Genomic DNA, 12,524 nt, shown 5'->3' with positions numbered 1-12,524 from the left:
AACTAAATGTCCAATAAATTCCTATTGAAGCTACTTGCACAAGCTGGAAGACAAGTCTTCTTATTCTACTTAACATAAATGATTAAGTCCCTTGAGTAATTTCTGTTTCTCACTGGGAGTCCTACAGAAGGTCTCCTAGGAACTTTCCTCAGGACCTGCCTGTGTTGTCCCAGGGCTTCTAGAAAGGCTGCCTCTCAGTGACCCATTCGCAGCTCTTCCTTCCATTCTGTGCAAATCTTCTCACAAGAGATAGGAGCACTACTTTTCTCATCAAGAAATGACTAGTTTCTCAAACTGTCAATTGCAAGTGTAGTGGGTTGAATAGGCCTCCCCTAAAATTCATGTCCAGGGGGCCAGCTCTGTGGCCAAGTGGTTATGTTCCCGTGCTCCACTTCGGTGGCCCACGGTTTCACTGGTTTGGATCCTGGGTGCAGACCTAGCACCACACACCAAGCCATGCTGAGGCAGCATCCCACAAAGCAGAGCCAGAAGGACCTACAACTAGAATATATAGCTATGTACTGGGGGCTTTGGGGAGAAGAGGAAAAAAAAAAGAAGATTGGCAACAGATGTTAGCTCAGGTGACAATCTTAAAAAACAAAAACAACTCATGTCCACCTGGAAGCTCAGAACGTTACCTTATTTGGAAATGGGATCTTTGCAGATGTAAATAATTAAGGATCTTGAGATGAAATTACCCCAGTTTATGCTGGGCCCTAAATCCAAAGACTGATGACTTTATAAGAGAAATCATCTGGAAACTTGGAACAGAGACACAGAGGAAGCACAAAGAAGCCACATAAAGATGAAGGCAAAGACTGAAGTGATGTAGCTACAAACCGAGGGATGCCTGAGATCACTGGAAGCCTTCATTTCAAATTCTAGCCTCCAGAGCTGCAAGAGAATGAATTTCTATTGTTTTAAGCCACTCAGCTTGTAGTACTTTGTTACAGTGTCCTTGGGAAACTAATACAGAGAGACGGTCCACCTCAATATGCCCAGACCTGCCCTTCACATTCCCCACTCTCCTTTACCTAACCTGTTTGTTACCAGGTTCCTGGCATATAATCTGCTGGCCTGATGCTGATGAAGATGGTGGAAACAGTAAAAAGAACATCAGCTTCAGAATCAGCTTGTGAGTCACAAAGGTGACTGAGTCATTGAGTTACAGGATACCTCACTTTCCTTTTCCATCAAGAGGAAGTAGTACCTTCCCTATTAATGAGATGATTCTGAACATCTAATGAGAAATATACATATATATATCTACACGCATGTATATACGTACTTTGAAATATTTAAAAACACCCAGGGTATCTTGATTAAAACTGGAATGTGGGCCCTTATGTCAGAGTGATATGATGTAAAATGAAACATTTCTTTATCAAATGAAATGCTAATAATCTCCAAGGTAATTAAGCTAATCAGTCAGTGTTGGTCACACATTGAAATCACCAGAGATCCTTTTTTAAAATACAAGTCCCAGCCCACCACGTGGTCAAGTGGTTCAAGTTCCACGAGCTCCACTTCAGCGGCCCAGGTTTGCAGGTTTGCATCCTGGGCATGGACCTACTGCACTCACCAGCCACACTGTGGTGGTGACCCAAAAAACAGAGGAAGGTTGGCACAGATAGTAGCTCAGGGCCAACCTTTCTCAGCAAAAGAACCCATGAATCCCACCCTAGATTAGCCTCTGGGGGTGGGAGAAGCATCGGCATTTTTTTTTTTTTTTAACAAGGCTCTCCTTTGCGCAGCCTTTCATATTTGTTTCCATTTCACAAGACATGAAATGGAATCTTTTAATAGATTTTATCTAGTAATGTCTCCATGTTTTGCTTCCTTCATATCACATCCTAGAGAATGTGATAAAGTAATGAGGGTCCAGACAGAAAAACAGTCATACCCCAAACAGTGACCCTTGCTAACATCCCTAATAGCACTGACACTTGGAGGGAAATATGCCACTGATTATGGCTTTCATCTCCATTACAAATTTCACAGTCAAGAAGGCTGGATTTAACCCTTTCCACTTCAGTGCTTAAGAATGCAGAGTAGCTGTTTATTATACCATGGCAACTACTCTATTTTGTTGATGTGTGTGCATGTGCACACAGGGGCTGATGTGTCAGTTTGTGTATCTGTGTGTATATTCTAGTTAGTAGTGCCTAGTTTGTTATTTTCTGTCTATCCCCATTCCTTTTGCTTCTCCTCTGCCTAGCCAAACAAAAACTCCAAGCACACAGTATTGCAAAGCCCTTTAACATGATCCATGTTTTGCTTCCTTAGTGAAGGGGCATTGATTGCCTTCCCATCTCAAGTATATGCAACAAATAAGTCATTTCTGTAGTCACAGTGCATCACAATGCATCCAAAAATAAATGTTAATAAAGAAGACAGCTTTGAATCTCAAATATAGAGCAAACCTTCTTAAAGAGAAAAGCTAGTAGTGTCCTTGGTGATAGAGTTGCCTGTTGCCATGGGAATGAATCCAAAGATTCTATGACATTTCCCAGGACCACATGAGCTAAGAGGAAAGGATGCCTCTCAGACACCAACCCCATGTTCATATATTTTTCTGGTAAAACTCTGGGGCAGGGAAAACTCAAATTGAAAGGAATATAGAAGTACTCCATTATGTGGCTCAGGTATTACAAGGTTGCTCCCCCAAAACTGTTATTTTCAGCAGGTACACAAACTGCGAAAAGACAAAATGAGAGAAAATAACAACAGATCACCTAAATTTTAATACCATTAAATCCTGAAGTAAAATGTATGGGATAATAAAACTCTCACTGAAGACACCAGTAGACTTCTCATTTTCACGTCTCTGACTCTACCCCAAGACAAGCAGTACTAAGCTTTGCTGTTCACATGATCACAGGGCCAGTAGGTATGAGTGTAATAACACCACTGTCTATGTCATGCACATTTTGCCATAATCTGGGTCTCAAATAAGACTTCAAAGGACTTTGCTGACCGGTTCTGCTGCAATAGAAACCAGACCAGGAAGTCTTTCTGACTTGCTGTGTCTCTGTTCTTTATTATGGAACCCACGTTCGGAAGGCAAGATAAAATTTGGCCTGCTCAGCAGCCCGTGGACACTGTGCGGGAAATCCTCACCAAGGTACAGCTTTGCTCTTCGGAGGAGTGCGTCATCACTGGCCACCTCCCCCCGGCCAGCCTGCCCCCTGGCAAGGTTCAGCCTTTTCCAAATATTGCTGCTTTTTACAGATATTACGTAGAAACAAACAAATTGCCAATCTTCAACCATTTTTGAGCTATAAAAACAGCAAGTTCTTACAGTGATAATATATTGTTATTCTGCAAGGTTTTACTTGGAATGCAGATATTAAATACTGTGATATAAAAAATCCAGTATGGTTTAAAATTTATTTAAATATGTATAGATATAACTACATCATCTACTTATGCTGTATCTAATCTGGCTAAAGGAGTTTATTTCTTAGACCTTTCTATATTTCTACAGTAAGTATGGAACACTTATTATGTGCTGGATACTGTGCTATGTACCATGCAGGTTTTTTCTCATTTAAGACAATAACTCTATTAGGTAGATACAATTATTACACTCGTTTTACAGATAATTTGAGGCTAAAGAAGGTGAAGTATCTCGCCCTAGGTCTTACAGCCCAGAAAAGGTGAAAGCTGTATTTGACCTTGGGCAGTCAGACTCCAAAACTTAACTGACCAGGGTCCTACGGCATGGTAGAGCTGGAAAGGGCCATGGAGAGCATCTCATCTAGTAATTTTCCAATTTTTTTTTTTTTTTTTTACCACACTCAAAGCCTTTGAGGAAGTGGCACTTTATACGGAAGTGCTGGTGATAAAGAGTTGGAGCAGAGCCGCTTTGGTTGAACCAAGAGAAAGCAGGGGACTCCCTGAGCCTTCTGACCCCACCAGGGATGTCCACCTTTGTAAAATTGTACACCATTGATGTGTCCAAGTCTCAAGGAGCCAGCCAGCTGCATCTAATGGCCGGCTCCAAGTCCTTGCCCTTTCCAGGAGACCATGTGAATATACACCCTCCTGTCAAGCCTTATGTTCTGTTCCCCAATCCCATATTTTCAAGATCCAATCCTACATGGGTTCTCCTGGTTTCACCACTGTATGTTAGCAAATTTTTTTTCAGTGAGTAAACTATTTCCTCCAAGAGAAGTCACTCCCCTTCTTGGACTACAAAGGGACTTTACCTTATTTACTGGTCTGGAGGAAGGAGGCAAGGTGGAGATGGATCTTGAGGAGATTAAGCATCTTCTTTCAAGGCATCTTCCTCAGGTCAGGTCTTTGAATAAGATCCAAGGAAAACAAGGCTGCTTTCCTCCACCCTATGCTTAGGGGAAAGAGGCTACTGATGCTGGCCCAGAGTTCAGAAGGATCTAGAGGTTCGATCTCTCATCCATCCAAATGTTCCCATCCCAAGTCTTCCTTATTAGGGCCCTTGTGTTTGCCTAGGGACCTGTCGCACCTGTGCATTCAGCCCCCTTTAGCTCTACCGCGTCAGCATGATTTTCAACACTAGTCTTCCCTGTGGCCTCATGAGAAGAGGATCTCCCTGAATGCTGCCTTGAAGGACCTCTGGTTTTATGGCTCACTCTGAGTTGACAGTTGGCTGAACTGAGCCTGTTGTTTTTGTTCTGGAAGATTTCCACAGCCAGTGCCACAGTCCTTCAAATCACTAATACCCCTATACCTTTCAGGTGCTAGAGCAACTACTTCGCCTTCCCTGTGCTGCCTCCTAACCTACCCCAGGTGAGTCCTTTTTATTGTGATGCTTCAGTATGCTCCAGGTTGTTACCAGGAACCATGCACTTACAACCAGCAATAAATAGGTCCTTGTTGCTATTTGACTAGTGAGTGAGTGTTCCAGAATGCCACCCTAAAGGTCTGCTTTCTAGAGCTATTCTTGATACCACTGGCTCATTCCAAGTTCCCTCCACATCCCCACATAAGACAACACTTCTGTGTAGTAGCTTATTTAGTTGATGATTCCAAGGAAGAGAAGTGAACCACCAGGAAGTGTGAGAAAGGGGGAAAAAATGTGTATATATTTGTATATATATTTTATTGATATTGCAACCGTGGACAACAAAGGCTCGATTTCACTAGGACCTCCTGAGCAGCATAGAAAGTATCTCAAAAAACTGTCATGTGGAAGGACTAGAGGCAGAGACATTCATTCACTAGGTACCCACATCGTGTAGACTAGCACAGATCATCATTCAGCACCTCCTTGGACTCTGATGATAGGGTTTCCTGGGATTCCAGACTTGGAACTCTTCTCTGGCTCCACATTCTTCCTGAGTGATCTCCTATGCCCAAGATTTCAACTCTATTATAAATGCCTATTTCATTGTGGGTTTGATTTGCATTTCCATGATGGCTAATGATATTGAGCATCTTTCTATGTCTTAGTTGGCTGGTTGTATATCTTCTTTGAAGAAATGTCTATTTCAGATCTTTTGCCCAATTTTTAAATTGGGCCATTTATCTTTGTATTGTTAAATTGTAATAGTTCTTTATATATTGATAGTTTCTTCATAAACAAACCCTCTCTTAACCCCACACTCTCTGCCTAGAACACTCAAGTATCAAGTATCAACCCCACTCTTGGTCTCATCTTTAGGGCTCCACCTGGGCTTCCCTTCTTGTGGGATGTCTTCCCAGACTTCCTCTAGAAGAGGAAGAGAGTTTAGGAGATACCCATGAGCAGTGTTGGCCTCCTGTCCTTCCGCTATCATGATACTTAAAAGAATTCTCTTTTATTAAGTGCCAACTATGTACCAGGCATGGCTCCCATTTAATTCCCTCCACAAGCTCATGAGGTATCTACTATTATTAACATTTTATAGATATTGAAACTCTATTTTCTATTAAGTAGAGGAGATTGAATATGAACCTAGTAAATCTAATTTCAGAGCCTGTGCTCTTTGCACTACATTGCTTCCTTTGTTTTTTGTATACATATACTGTATCAAGAACATTTATAGTGGTTGTTTTATTCAACTATCAATCTTCTCCTCTAACTATACCTTGGACAGGGAAAAACTTATCTAATTTGCTCACCACTGAATTTCCAGACCTATTCCAATGCCCACTATATCATAGTTGCTTAATAAATTATTATCATATTAATTAATTAGTTAATTCATGGCTCAAATAATCAGACTATGCCTCACTCTGCTTAAAGACTTTTGGTGGATTTCCATGAAATAAGTCCAAATTATTTTGCAAGCCCTGGGAAGGACTCCCGGCTGACTATAGCAGCACCCTCTCCTCACTTTTCCTCCCCTCCCTTAAACCACACACGTTACATTCCAGTAATGCTCTTTATAACCTTAGACCTCATCAAGCCATTTTATAATATAAATCATTGCTGGAAATGTTTGTTTCTACAATTTTTACCTAGAAAACTCATCTCCTGGAGACCCACTGCACTTTTTCAGGCAAATTTCCCTGATACACAGTGCACCCCTCCACACAGGTACCCTGTACACGTGTTCATCCTTCCGTCCTCTGTGCTATCACAGGATTTTGCATATATTTTTATAGTCATTATCCAGCTGTATTATAACCTTATTTACTAAGATCTCTGCTTCATCTAATTGACCACAAACTCTTTAAAGAATCTTTACCCACAATTTTTTTTCTTTTTAATCAGGATGTACCTTTGAGTTGATGTTCTCCTATTGCTGAATTGATAGGAATTTTTGTTGTTGTTTCTAAGTAGTACATAAAATAATGGTACATCTTATAATTTATGGTGCCTTAGATCAATGAAATACAGTACCTGGTACTACAGTATAGGTATTCAATAATATGTATTCAATAAATGTACCTACTACGTAATAGATGTTCAATTAATATTTTTTGAATAGTATTGAATTAAGACTTCTGTTTGGTTCAGAGCTGTGAAAATTCTTCTCTACTAATGAATTTTTATTTTTCTTTGCTTTATATGAGAGCTTTATTATTCACTCTGTCATGCTTTTTGCCCAAATTATCTAGAAGCCCAGAGCTAACTCTTACAGCCAATTACAGAAAATTAACTTGCTAATGTTAGCCATTATTTCGAGGTACCAAATCTAGAAACAAGGGAAATATTTTATTTTGATTAAATAAACATGGAAAAGGGGCCGGCGCGGTGGCATAGTGATTAAGTTCATGCTCTCTGCTTCAGCGGCCCAGGGTTCAAGGGTTTGGATCCCTGGCACAGATCTACACACCACTCATCAAGCCATGCTGTGGCACTGACCCACATACAAAATAGAGGAAAATTGGCACAGACGTTAGCTCAGGAACAATCTTCCTCAAGCAAAAAGAGGAAGATTGGCAACAGATGTTAGCTCAGGGACAATCTTCCTCACCTCCTGAAAAAAAAATTTCAGAAAATAATTTTAGAAAAACAAACATGGAAGACATCAGCTACCCTTGCTATAGAAGGGGCAGCCTACTGTACTGAACTAGATCACAGGAGCTAAGTGCTCTTTTCATGGAGATAGGAGACACAGTGACAGCAGATGTGTTTGGGAAGAAGTTCAATTTTAAAATGTAGAATTATTGGTCTTGGAAAAATACCCCAGGGGATGAAAAGATTCCAGAATGAATCCTTGAGTAAAGGTCAAACATTTTCCTGAAGCAAAGTATATATATAATCTTCCCCACACAGCTTCTGTCAGCTCATTTATGATGTTGTGCCAGTTGCTTTAGAACATTCATGAAATGGATATTTACAGGGTGCTCCCTACATACCAGGCACTGTGCTGGAAGCTGGGGTCATAGTGGTGAAGGAGACAGATGCAGTCCCTGCTCTCATAGTGTTTCTATTTTACTTGGAGAAGGCTGATAATAAACAAAGAAATCAACAAAGAAACACAATGCTTCAAATAGTGATGGGCTAGAGAGTATTCGGGGACATTATTTCAGATTGTGTAGTCAGGGAAGGTCTTTCTGAAAAGACGACATTTGAGACCAGAATCATACCCCAAAAAAACTAGAAAAGAAAAGATCGAGTACAGAGGCACGAATGAGCTTCGTGGATTTGAGGTTGGAATATAGTGGCCAAGGGGCCAGCAGAAAACGAGGGCAGGGTCTTAGCTCGGGCTGCCATAACAAAATACCAGAAACTGGGGGGCTTAAACAACGTTGATTTCTCACAGTTCTGGAGGCCGGCAAGTCCAAGACCAAGGTGCTGGCCAATTCGGTTTCTCGTGAAGGCTCTCTTCCTGGTTTGTAGACATCTTCTTGTATCTTCACATGATGGAAAAGAGCGAGCTCTGGTCTTTCTCTCTTCTTATAAGGACACCAATTCCATCACAGTGGCTCCACCCTCATGACCTCGTCTAGAGCTAATTACCTCCCAAAGGCCCACCTCTAATACTATCCCATTAGTTAGAGTTTCAACACAGAAATTTTGAGGAGACACGAACATGAAGTCCATAACAGGTAGTGAGTTGGAAGAGTCCAGACTTACAGGTCATGAGGCTCTTGGCTGGGAATTTGGGTTTTAAGTGCACTCAGAAGCTATTGGAGGGTTTTAAGTAGAAACGTGATACAGTTATATATATCTCTCTCTATAGATACATATCATATATATCTCTATATAAATACATATCTAAATCATATACCTATATAGAGATATATATCTCTCTATATATAATATATATATATATAGAGAGAGAGATCTATGCACACATACATAAACATATATACACATACAGATATATGCATACATATAGTTTTTCATTCATTCTGACTACTGTGGAGAAAAATAGACTAAAGGGTCTACTTGGAAGCTGTTTCAATAATCCTGGCAAGACAATAGTGGATGTAGGTGAAAGAATTAGAGATGGAAGGGAGCAGGAAGATTCTAGATCTATTTGTGTGAAGTGGCTAACGGCACTGGTTATGGATTATATAGGAGTGTGACAGAAGGAGTAGAATGGAGATGGCCCTCCGGGATTTTTGCTGAAGTTCCTGGGGAGATGGTGATGCTATTTAGTAGGAAGGAAAAAGACAGGGAAAAACAGGTGGTAAGGGGGTCAGGGGGGTTGAGAAATCAAGACTATTACATGATAATTTGACTTTAAACCTCTCCTAGTCACAATGGCAGACATGTTTGTGACTATAAAAGGGAATAAAGCATTATTTTGTAATTTGAGACAAAGAGGTATTGCCATCTTATGATTCCTTGCACATACTTTGAGAAAAGAACATAATCTATTCATCACTGACAGAAGAATGAGCTCATAATCCATAAAGCTTTATCTATCTGTGGAATATATTTTTCATGATTATTTAGAAACTGTTCAAGAAGGATAGAATTAGTGAACACTATTTTCTTACTCATAAATTTATTTTAAATCTCAGAGGTATCAAAATGTTCTATACACAAAAATTGGGGTAAAATCTGACACTATTAACAAATGAACAAATATAGAAACCAATTTTAAAAACATATTCCTTACAATTTTTTAAAATAGCAGAATTATATTCCTCAAATTGTCATGTTGAATTCCTTCTCACAACTCAGTTGAACAGATGGCACAGAGAAATTAATTGATAGTAAAGAAATCCATTGTGTTATTTCAACCAAAAAAAAAAAGAAAAGAAAACCCTCCTAATTTGGTGACTGCTAAAATATACAGCTTTGGTGCGAAAGCCCTTTGTTTCCACGGTGGAGGACAGTCTGCTGTGGAACATCTGCTGTATGGGCAACACAGCTTCTCTGAGCAAACAGAAGAGGTAACGAGTGAGCAGTGCGAATGGTACACAGGAGTCCAAATCAAATGAAGACGGTACAACGGTAAAAGCGGGTTTGATTTGGTCAAGGAGCAAACTCAGAGTGTTAGTTGATTTATCTTTGCCTGGTGGCCTGCGGGTGAGATTTTTAAAAATTTTCCAGAGAGATTGGTGTTTCTCTTGCTTGAAAGGCTAATTGAAAATTTGAGCCCAAGAAGGAATCAATGAACAAATCACAGAAACAGGAAAACATCCAGTGTGTGGCGGGGAAACAGAAGGAAGACGGCCCCGAAAAGAGAAGAGGTTTTGAAGGTTAGCCTTTAATCATAATTCTAGACCTTTCCCCCATGTGTCCTCCTGTTGCTCTCCCAAAAGGAATAAAGGCCTTCATGGTTACTGTGCACTGAAACTTGACCCTATGGTTTCAGTGCTAGGATTCCTCTATTCTCCTGGCCCCACAGGCCCGGCAGGATTGGACTTCATGAGGGAAAATCAGAACACGTGGTGTCCTGGGTATGGGTACACTGAAGTGCACTGTGCAGAAAGTCTGAAATCCAGACCCTCCAGCCTACAAGGTCAAGTAACTTCTACAGTATGTGCTGACTAGCAGCAGCTGCATCTTCTAAGTAAAACAGATAAACAGAACTTTCAAAAGATAGGACACTAATATTAGCTGCTGAGCAAAACCTCTAATCTTTGAACAGTTACAATGCCCTTGAGATTTTATTTGAATAGCATTCTTTTCCATTCAGCTGTGCCTCGTTGCTTTCTTTAGAGATAAGAAGCGCTGTACAACATTCTTGTAAAAGCTATTGTTATACTTTCCCATGTCAGTGGTTTGTTTGATCCATCAAGTAATTGTGAATTCCTTGTTGAGAAATACTGAAATCTGTGGTTACATAAATAAAAGACAGATAAAACAGACTACTAAGCAATGTGCCAGGGGCTGTGAGTATGTTTGTTTGCTTCAGCAATCCTCAAATCTAAACATTTATGCATTATATTTCATAAAGAGACTGTACAGGAGAGATGACAATATTTATACAGCACACTTGGAAATGGACAAATGCAGACACAAAAAGTTAGTACAGCAGCATCAAATCTACCAATCTCCAAACAAACAAAATAGCTATATAAAATACATATTCATATCTATTTTCACATATATATATATTCCGACACATTCTAATATACATTCCAATTAGGGCCTTGGGAAATATAAACAATTGGGAACCTAGAAGTCCTAATGCCACCACGATGCCAGTAACATGTTCACTGTGATGAAAATGTGAAGAAATTCCTGCCTTTGCATCCTTGGAACTTCCTTCAGTTTAAGCTTCAATCGACCATGACCTGCTAGTCCACTTTCTTCTATCTTGTTGACAAGACACTGCTAAAATAGCTGTGGAGAAATGAAAAGTCACCAAGCTGAGAGCTGGTAAGTATAACTTGTAGGCCCCCTGGACAAAGGAATCTGCCTTGGTTTCCCCAACAGACGAATGGGCACTATAAAACCTGTCACAAAACGTAAGAATGTTGCAAAACAAAACACTACAGCATTTAGCAATAAAATGAATAAAAACACATAAAATCATTCCCTTTTATTACCACAAAGTTGTCTTTTTATTAGAAATTGGAACACTTGAGTCCTTGCTCAGTATCAAGGCCTTAACCCCAAGATAATCTGATCACTAATAGGTAACATGAGACCCTGCAGCTTAAGAGCAAAGATTCAGTTCTTCACTTAAATTTTACATAAGGGTTTTAACAACATTGAAGCTAAAAGTGAGGAAATCTAGCAAGAATAAACTCAATGCCTTTTTTTTTAAAGATTTTATTTTTCCTTGTTCTCCCCAAAGCCCCTGGGTACATAGTTGTATATATATATATTTTTTAGTTGTAGGTCCTTCTAGTTGTGGCATGTGGGACGCCACCTCAGCATGGCTCGATGAGCAGCGCCATGTCGGTGCCCAGGATCTGAACCGGCAAAATCCTGGGCTGCTGAAGCGGAGCACGTGAACTTAACCACTCAGCCACGGTCCAACCCCTGTGCCATTTCTTAAGAAAACAAAATGCTTGGATAAGAGTAATCAGAAAAGAAAATCAGTATGGATTTATAAAAATATTTCATAATGTAAAAGTAAAGATCATAATAAAAATCCCTATAACACAAAGGAACATGCCAAGAGGTATGGAAGATCATACATATAAATTTGTAAGAAAATTTGAGATAGCATCTCTTTTACACTCAGTGAAATTCAAGGACCTGATTTCTATGAAATGAGAAATCTTGCTCCATCATTATCATGTGACCTTGGGAAAATTACTTAATTTCTCTGTGGAAGATGAAAATTTCCAAAAATGGTAACGGCAGCGTTTCCGGTTCCACACGCTCCCTCAGACCCTTAGACCTCATCACTAGTAGAAGTCTACCGCACCCCTCCTCCCTGACACTCCACGTGCCTTTGCAGCCACGTCAATGAATATAATGTGGTAGAAATGGCACTGTGTGACTTACAAGGCTGGTCATAAAAGGTGATACAGCTTCGTCCTGGCTCGCCCGTGGGTCTTGCAGCTAAGGTCTCAGCCAACAGCCCGCCAGCATCACCTACCATCTACAGGTGGGAACAAGTCTTCAAATTATTCCAGCCCCTAGCCTTCAAATCATCCCAATTGACACTGAGTGGAACAGAGATGGGTACCCCGGTTAAACTCTACCTCAGAGGCAGATAGGTGAACAAAATAAACGGACTTGATTTCCTCAA

The sequence above is a fragment of the Equus quagga genome, chromosome 4 (genome assembly GCF_021613505.1).
Source record: "Equus quagga isolate Etosha38 chromosome 4, UCLA_HA_Equagga_1.0, whole genome shotgun sequence".
Classification (NCBI taxonomy): Eukaryota; Metazoa; Chordata; class Mammalia; order Perissodactyla; family Equidae; genus Equus; species Equus quagga.
The sequence above is the reverse complement of the archived record's forward strand: the minus strand, read 5'-3'. Positions refer to the sequence as shown.